The sequence below is a fragment of the Triticum aestivum genome, chromosome 4A (assembly GCF_018294505.1).
Source record: "Triticum aestivum cultivar Chinese Spring chromosome 4A, IWGSC CS RefSeq v2.1, whole genome shotgun sequence".
Lineage (NCBI taxonomy): Eukaryota > Viridiplantae > Streptophyta > Magnoliopsida > Poales > Poaceae > Triticum > Triticum aestivum.
In genome coordinates this window covers 213,337,972-213,346,363 of record NC_057803.1, presented here as the reverse complement: position 1 = coordinate 213,346,363, position 8,392 = coordinate 213,337,972, and the positions used below count along the sequence as shown (strand labels likewise).

Sequence of the window (8,392 nt, the reverse complement as noted above, 5' to 3'; positions counted from 1 at the left end):
GGCCCATTCAAGGTTGTTCATGTCTCCAGACCTGGCTCCGCATGCTTGGAGACCACGGAGGGGGTACCCATCCAGAACGCGTGGAACATTCAACATCTCCGGAGGTTCTATCCCTGAGCGAGGCCTAGCGCCTAGGAAAGGCCCGGTGCCTGTGAAGAAGGCAAATGCCTGTGAAGCTGCCGTGTTTTGGGAAGGGCCCGGTGCCTATGAAGAAGGCAAATGCCTGTGAAGCAGCCGCATTTTGGGAAAGACTCGGTGCCTGTGAAGAAGGCAAATGGATGTGAAGCTGCCACGTTTTGGGAAAGGCCCGGTGCCTGTGAAGAAGGCAAATGCTTGTGAAGCTGCCACGTTTTGGGAAAGGCCCGGTGCCTGTGAAGAAGGCAAATGCCTGTGAAGCTGCCACATTTTGGGAAAGGCCCGGTGCCTGTGAAGAAGGCCAATGCCTGTGAAGCTCGCCGCCCGTGACACTCTCACGTAATAATGAGTGGGGATGTACACTCCCCGGAGTCTCCGGAGTGTCGCCCTTGGGCCTCGGGGGCTCCCACCCACGCCCAGTGGCAGCACTTAGCTCCGCGCTGGTGAGAAGACGTTGAAGACTAGAATAGGTGCCGGACGCAGCTTTTCCATTTGCTTTCTGCAGTTGGCTTGTTTACTCTCGTTTGAAGTTTTATTGAAGCTGTTGACGTTCCTGGCTTGTGACTCTTTGTCTTTTTCACTCGCTTGCCTCGTTTTCTCTCACGCAAGTCTCGCGAGGGAGGTTCGCGGGCGCTCTCGCGAGTGTTTTCTGCCCCGATCATTTGGATCTTTCCTATCCAAGTCCTCTGCGGGAGCACCCCTCCCAGTCCGTGCCTCACGGGCATCGCGACACGATCGCAGGACCTAGAACGATCGCCCCCACAACCAAGACCGAAAGTTACCCCTCCTACCGATCCTTGCAGGGCACAAAGTGCACGGCGAGGCCACGGCCTCGGGAGGCGAGGACCGTGTCAAGCCCCACCGAGCTCAAATAATTCCCGCACATGGGTACACGGCGCGAGAACACAGCGCAGAAATAGCGGAAGCAGCACGATAGTTAACAGCAGCAGTTCTAACACGCCCCCGCGGGGCCCTATACTACCTTCTATTTTTGCGCAGGAAAAGAAGGAGAACAAAATGGGCGTGATTCGTCCTGCACCAACCCACAGCGAAGGTTCGAGCTGCTCCTGGGGCTCAGGCGGATCCCTCCTCTCGCTTCGCTGGGGCGCGACGGGGGGCTGACCCGCTACCTTCACCTAGGCGGGCGCGACGGCGCGGGGGCTGGTCGCGGCCACCGCTAGAGGAGCTGCTGCCTGAGAGGGAGTCGCCGAAGCTCAGCAAACTCCGAGCGCGGCCGCCTGTATGCTTGTCGCCGTCTTCATCCTGGTCAGTACCAGGACTGGGCAGGCGGCTGCGTTCGTCGTCTTCGGGGCAGCACCCAGCACGGCAATCGTCTTCCCCGAACACCCTCATGTAGAGGGTGGCGTCACCATCGAACTTGAAGTGCAAGGTGCACCACCGGCCCAGGCCGCGCGCGCGGGCATACGTTTGCCAGCCGCGGGTCAGGGCCCCATTCCCCGAGACGGAGACTTCCAGCGAAGCCCAGGAGGCCCTGCTGCAGCAGCCATCTGCCTGGAGCCAGAAGCCGCACCGGGCGCTGGCCGGCAGATCACCTATGAAGAAACGGGGGAGTTGGAGCCGCGTGCTGGTTGGGTCCGCTGACCACACGACGAACTCCGGCAGTACCTCCACAGAGCGAAAGCATGGCCTAGGGGGGCGCGCAGCCACGGCGTGCCCCCCATCGGCGGCCGGGCGCTCACCACCGCGCAGGGAACCGCCTCCATGACCGCGGGAAGCCACTACGGGGACCGTGGAATGCTTGCGAGGGCGGCCTCAGCCGCGCTTGATCGGGGGGAAGTCAGGCCCTGCCTGGCGGGCCTTTCGTTTCTCCGTGGTCAAGAATCTCTTTAGAGCCATGGGAACGGCGAGCAGCCAAGAAGAAGAAAAGGAGCAGCAAGAAGGGATGGGCTGAAGGGGCTCACGCAGCCCCGTACTTATAGCCGGAGGAGGCCAACCACCGAGCACCACGATCATAGGTAATCATGACCAGATTTCTCTGCATGCAGGGACTTGCCAAGTCGTGCGGTCGCCGAGGCGTCATGGGGAAGCGCATACGCCCACGTCCAATCAGTCGCTACGTGGCGCCCAAGGCCGCAGGCTATTAGGGCCTGCGGCGCTTCGCACTCGCCCCTCCGCTTCCCAGCTAGGCCGAGCCCGGGGGCTACTATCGGTGTCCTGGGAACGGGGGTCCCCAGACTTGCCTGCCTGCGGCGTGGCTCAAGTGGGGGCCCAGCGCGGCCCATCTCCATCAGCTCAAGTTCAAGAACCTCGCGAGGCGCCAAGCCTCGTGGGGCGGACGACCGGAAGCTTTCTCAGAGGCAGCCTCATCGGGCAGGCTCACGAGGAGGCGGAGAGATCAAGGCAGGGGCACCTCGCGAGGAGCCCATGACGTAAATCATGACGATCGAGACCAGGCGGGCGTCAGGCGGGCCCTGCCTGCGCAGTATCCTTGTTTCCCTTTGGTGCAAAGGGGGCAAGCACAGGCCAAGGCATCGGCAAAGGTTACCATTCCGGTGTAACGAGACCAAGACCAGCAGAGCAGCAGGATGGAGGTCACCGTGGAGCCCAAGACGGCGTCATCACCAGTGCTTTTGGCAGCCGAAGACCACCTTTGGTCAGGATAACTTGTACTATATGTTTCCCTTCAAAATGGCCAAGTGTTGGCGCCCTTCCCGCTCATTATTTGGGGAGAAGCCCAGGGCCTCTATAAATAGAGCTAGCCACCACAGAGTAGAGGGACGGCTAGAGATCTGGTAGAACCCCAGCAAAGAGAGAGAGAGAGAGAGGCGACTGAACTCACCAAAGCAATTCATGGCACCAGCTCAAGAACACCTCTCGCGAGGCTGTTCTTCCCTTGTACTGTTCATCCTCAGTCCCTGAGGCAATCCACTATAGCACACACTGGAGTAGGGTATTACACCACAACGGTGGCCCGAACCAGTATAAACCTCGTGTCCCTTGTGTTGTTCATTGTTTCCAGCTTAGATCACGCGAGGAGATTGGACGTAGATCGGTAGGGGAGAGATCTCCGCGCGCACCCCATTGTTCGAACCTCAAGGGTCTGCCGGAACCCGAAATCCGACAAACATGGCCAAAGAAAGTTCATCCCTACAAAATCATATAGTTTGGCTATGCTCCATCTTCATCACACAAAATATTCAGATCATGCACAAAACAAGACAAGCAATTCTTTCATACTCTAGTATTCTCAAACCTTTTCAAGTTTCACGCAATACATGAGCGTGAGCCATGGATATAGCACTATAGGTGAAATAGAATGGTGGTTGTGGAGAAGGAAAAAAGGATGAAGATGGTCTCACATCAACTAGGTGTATTAATGGGCTATGGAGATGCCCATCAATAGATATCAATGTGAGTGAGTAGGGATTGCCATGCAACGGATGCACTAGAGCTATAAATGTATGAAAGCTCAACAAAAGAAACTAAGTGGGTGTGCATCCAACTTGCTTGCTCACGAAGACCTAGGGCATTTTGAGGAAGCCCGTTGTTGGAATATGCAAGCCAAGTTCTATAACGAAAATTCCCACTAGTATATGAAAGTGACAAAATAAGACTCTCTATCCTGAATATCATGGTGCTACTTGGAAGCACAAGTGTGGTAAAAGGATAGTAGCATTGCCCCTACTCTCGTTTTCTCTCATTTTTTTGGGTCTTCTCTTTTTTGGCCTTTCTCTTTTTTTTAATTTCCTCGCATGGGACAATGCTCTAATAATGAAGATCATCACACTTCTATTTATTTACAACTCAAGGATTACAACTCGATACTTAGAACAAAATATGACTCTATATGAGTGCCTCCGGCGGTATATCAGGATGTGCAATGAATCAAGAGTGACATGTATGAAAATTATGAATGGTGGCTTTGCCGCAAATACGATGTCAACTACATGATCATGCAAGGCAATATCACTACACCACAACACTAACGCAAGGACAGAAAAACTATCAGGAGAAGTCACTTACTAGGGTAGACAAACTGCCGGGAACGATATTCTACCGGCAGACAAAACTGCCACGAGAACAGCTGCCGGGAATTATAATTCCCGGCAGACAGAGATCTCCCGGCAGTTTTTATGCCGCCATGTTCACATTTCCCACGACAGTTTCTATTCTCCCGGCAGACTTGTTCTCTTGGCAATTAACACCTATCCCAGCAGCTAATGTGACAGTGCTACAAGTACCCCGACCTATATGGCTATTCCGCTCTAGTATTGCATTGATGAGGCACCCATTCAAATAAGGTAGAAGGAAATTGCATGTGTACTTCACATTTATATTAGAATTTCTCATAGTCAAGCATTTAAATCGTTACAATGTATGCTATTCATAGATTACACATAAAGAATTGCATCATAATTTAGCAAATGCAGTTTCAAGACGTCCAAGTTGTACAGAATGGAAGTAGCACAAAGAGTAAAGCTTGTAAGTCTTCTACTTGAGCTCGGAGCATATGGTTACAGCAAGGTATCTTAACCAGTCTTCGGGGACATCTCCAACCTGAACATGAAGAGAACAATTGAAAGTACATGTATTATAAAACATGATTTGCATACATTGATTTACAACACTCAAAGAAGATAATGAGTGCACCATTCCCACTTATTTTATAACAAAGACGTCTACATCATCAAGAGAATTTCTCATCAACTTCCTTAAAGGCATCAAGTGAATATTCAATTTAATAGGAAACTATAAAATGTCAGCAGTTTCAGGCTTTAACACACAAATTAAGCAAATCTAGTTGACCACAATTACATCATCTCATTACCTCTGATATTAATTTTAGTTTCATGTATGTGAAAATTCTATAGAATGTTGTCTAGAAAACTGAACATAAGACAAAATAGCAAGTGACAAAAAGAAGTGACATCCACAACTTGTATGAATTTTTGACATCATAGGATCTTGTGTTTTCGTATAAACACACAAAGCCTGTAGTAAAACATATGAAATAATTCCATCGCATGGAAAAACAGCAAAGTTCAAACGTTTTTCCAGCCGAATATGACAGAATATATGAAATAAAATGTCTAGTGTTACGTTGAAGTAGTTTACTAATCCCTCTGTAAAGAAATATAAGAGTGTTATAGTTCTTTACAGAGGGAGTACATTCTTATTAGTCTTTTGGGCTCCCAATCACATGTGCCGATGTTCTTATCCACTGGACTAGCACTTTTTGCAAAAATAAATTATTAACGTAACAAAAATAGAACAAGTTAAATGCCAAAAGGTCGTACAGTTTCCAGTCTTATATGGTCAATCGGTTGGCAACCATATATGCAGAACAACCATTTAATCACAAATTGAGTTGTACAAGATGCATTCAACAAAATAGATGCGTAGCTAACAAAACACATATTTCTACTAGCATGATTTTAGACTTCCAGTGTGTATCTGTAGTAAGATTCATGTTTGCATACAAAATACTAAACAGTGTAATGCGAGTCAACCATTTTTTATACATGAAAAGGTACATTTCTCCCAAAAAATGCAAGTCCGGCATAACATAACTAGATTTATGAAAGATGATGGAGGACCATAGATATAACCAAGAATGTGACATCGTTTTACTTGCATCAAGGAAAGAAAGTATTGGGTTAAAGACTAAGCTTCCGAATACCATGCTTTTTGAGTCGTGAATAGTCAAGTCGCCGCGAGCCCTGCGGCTCGGCGATTAGTCGACGAAATTCGCTGTATAGTCGCCATAAGTCGTTGTATAGTCGCGAGTCGCCCTAATTTCTAGAAAATGACTTGGCGATTAGTCGGCGACTATACAACGACTAATCAGCGACTCAAAAACCATGCCTTCTACATAGGACATGCAAAAGCTTAGTTCCAGAACATGCATACACTGGACATGTAAAAGCTTCCACTAATTGTATGCACAAAAAGACTTAGCACATTCATGACATGCATACACATGCCAAGCAAAAGCTCAGTTCATATGTTCACTATAGTTTCATTTGCATGAAGCTTATAAGAAACCAAATGCTAAATGAAGTTTCAATGTTCTGAAATAGCAGCAAGCATGTATCCGAAAGAAAAATACTATAGCCAAGACTTAACTACCAAGACTATGACCTCCTTAGTTTGCTTGTGGTCGCACTGCTGCTTTTTCCATGAACTTAGAATCCACTTTCAGTTGCATACTATGAAGCAAAGACTTTTAAGAAATCAACCATAATAGTCATTGGTAAATGGAAGATCTCTTCGACATAAAAAAATTGGGCTATAGGATGGCAAAGATAGTACCAGTTGGGCCAAGATAAACAAACTGGACTCATTCTAGTTACTGCTCTGAAGAAAAAAGGGACAGAAGTGTGGAAAGTAATCTCACATGTCAAATTCTCTCAGTTGGGGCAAAGAAGTAGAGGAGGTGGCACTTGGAGAGGATGTAGAGGAGGCCGACAATAGGTGACACTAAGCCCAAACAAATTACAAATATCACCTTGTAAAATTAATAAGGGTTAAGCTAGAGTCACCTAATAAAATATAAGTTGGAATACTATAGGAAATACACCACGCAAATATACACTGCATTTGTAAACAAGAGCAAGCTGTTAGTAACATAGAGATATTAATTTAAGTGAAATATTGCATAGCATGTGCTTTGTCCACATCTTTGCCATAAGTCTATATCATAAAAGCATAGCACATTGTCTATCCACATCTCGTATTTCGCAAAACACAAACAAAGATGGTGCTACCTTGGGGCATCAACTCAACAAACAAAGACTTAAAATGAACTCCAAAGCTCAACTAAACAACTTAGTCAGGTTTTTGCTGTTATTAGATCAAAGTAAATAACCTTCAAACTGACAGACAATAGATGCTTTGTTCTAACTAACAAAATAGTTCAGTGCTGCTACTGACAGTATAGTTCAGTGCTGCTACTCCAAAGCTCATGTTTTTTATGTTATTAGATCAAAGCAATTAAAAATTGGTGCTTTGCTCTAACTAACAGAATAGTTCAGTGCTACTACTTCAATATTATTACACTTCTACACATTGTGTATAGCTGCACATTCAGAACAAACAAGACAAAGAGGGAAGCAATAGTAGAAACTATTTTTGCATAGCTATTGGGAACATGTCCATGATGTAAGAACTCTAATACAACTATATACCTTCAGGTAAGCAGTATTAGGAGGCGCAGAAATTGTTCAAAACCAGTACAACAGCTAGCGATGTTGATGCTCAGCAGCCAGAGGTTCCCGCTGGAGAGGAGGGCCAAAGCGGTGATCTTCTGCTTCGAGGGCTTGTGGAGGAGGTGGACCCGTGCTCGGGGAGGAAACGCACGATTCCGAGATGTAGCTCTAGGCGACGACGGCAGTGGTCAGCAGTGGCTTGCGGTCAAGTGGAGGGTGGTGGATGGTTGGGAGGAGGAGGAGGAGGTGGGCAGTGGATGGTTGGTTGGGGGCGGCGGCGGTGGTGGTGGTGGATGCTTGGGGGCGGTGGCGGCGGTGGATGCTCAGGGGTGGCGGCGGCTTGTGGTGGTGAGGGGTGGAGGAGCTGCGGTGGTGAGGGGTGGAGGAGCGCTGGAGGTGGGGGCGGGGCGCGCTGGAGGTGGTGGATGCTTGGGAGCGGCGGCGGTAGTGGATGCTCGGGGGTGGCGGCGGCTTGCGGTGGTGATGGGTGGAGGAGCTCCGGTGGTGATGGGTGGAGGAGCGCTGGAGGTGGCCGCGCCCCGGCGGTGAGATGCGCTAGGTCTTGTGGGCGGCGGGACAGTCGATCTGGTGGAGGCAGGGGCGATTTGGGGGTAGCGCTGCGAATCTGGTCGCCGGAGGGCCGGCGCGTCTATTTCACGATGGGCCAAATTTTTTGTCAAGTCGCGGGCTTTTTTCTGGCTGGCGCGCCAGGCCTTTTTACGGCTTCTTTTTTTTTCGAGGGTACGCCAAAGGCGTATCTTAGCTTTATAGAAGGGAGAAAAATATGTACAAGAGTTATAACAATGAGCTAGTTGATGGTCACAAGCCGACCCCAACCAAACCTCCACTCCACTCCTAAATACTACTCTACTACTCGGGTATCGGTCTTCCTCCAGATGCTCCTGCCGTAGCCCAAGTCCTCAAGTCGTCGAAGATCAAGTCCACCGTCTCCCATTCATTTTTGATATGGTTTGATCCGAACACTCTTGCGTTCCTCTGTTTCCAGAGTGTCCAGCAAATGAGCATCACGAATGTGTCAAATCTTTTCCGAGTTTGCTTTTGTATGCGCTTTCTAGCTTCCGTCCACC

At 48.8% G+C, this 8,392-nt stretch overlaps 1 long non-coding RNA gene across 1 annotated transcript; it reads right to left on the bottom strand.

The window, feature by feature from the left end:
* Window positions 1–4,400: 4,400 nt before the first annotated feature.
* LOC123085855 (uncharacterized) lies at window positions 4,401–7,956 on the bottom strand. Its single transcript, XR_006440026.1, has 2 exons — window positions 6,494–7,956; window positions 4,401–4,653 (listed from the first exon to the last, which is right to left on the bottom strand). It is a non-coding gene; the product is annotated as an uncharacterized lncRNA (long non-coding RNA).
* Window positions 7,957–8,392: the final 436 nt, after the last annotated feature.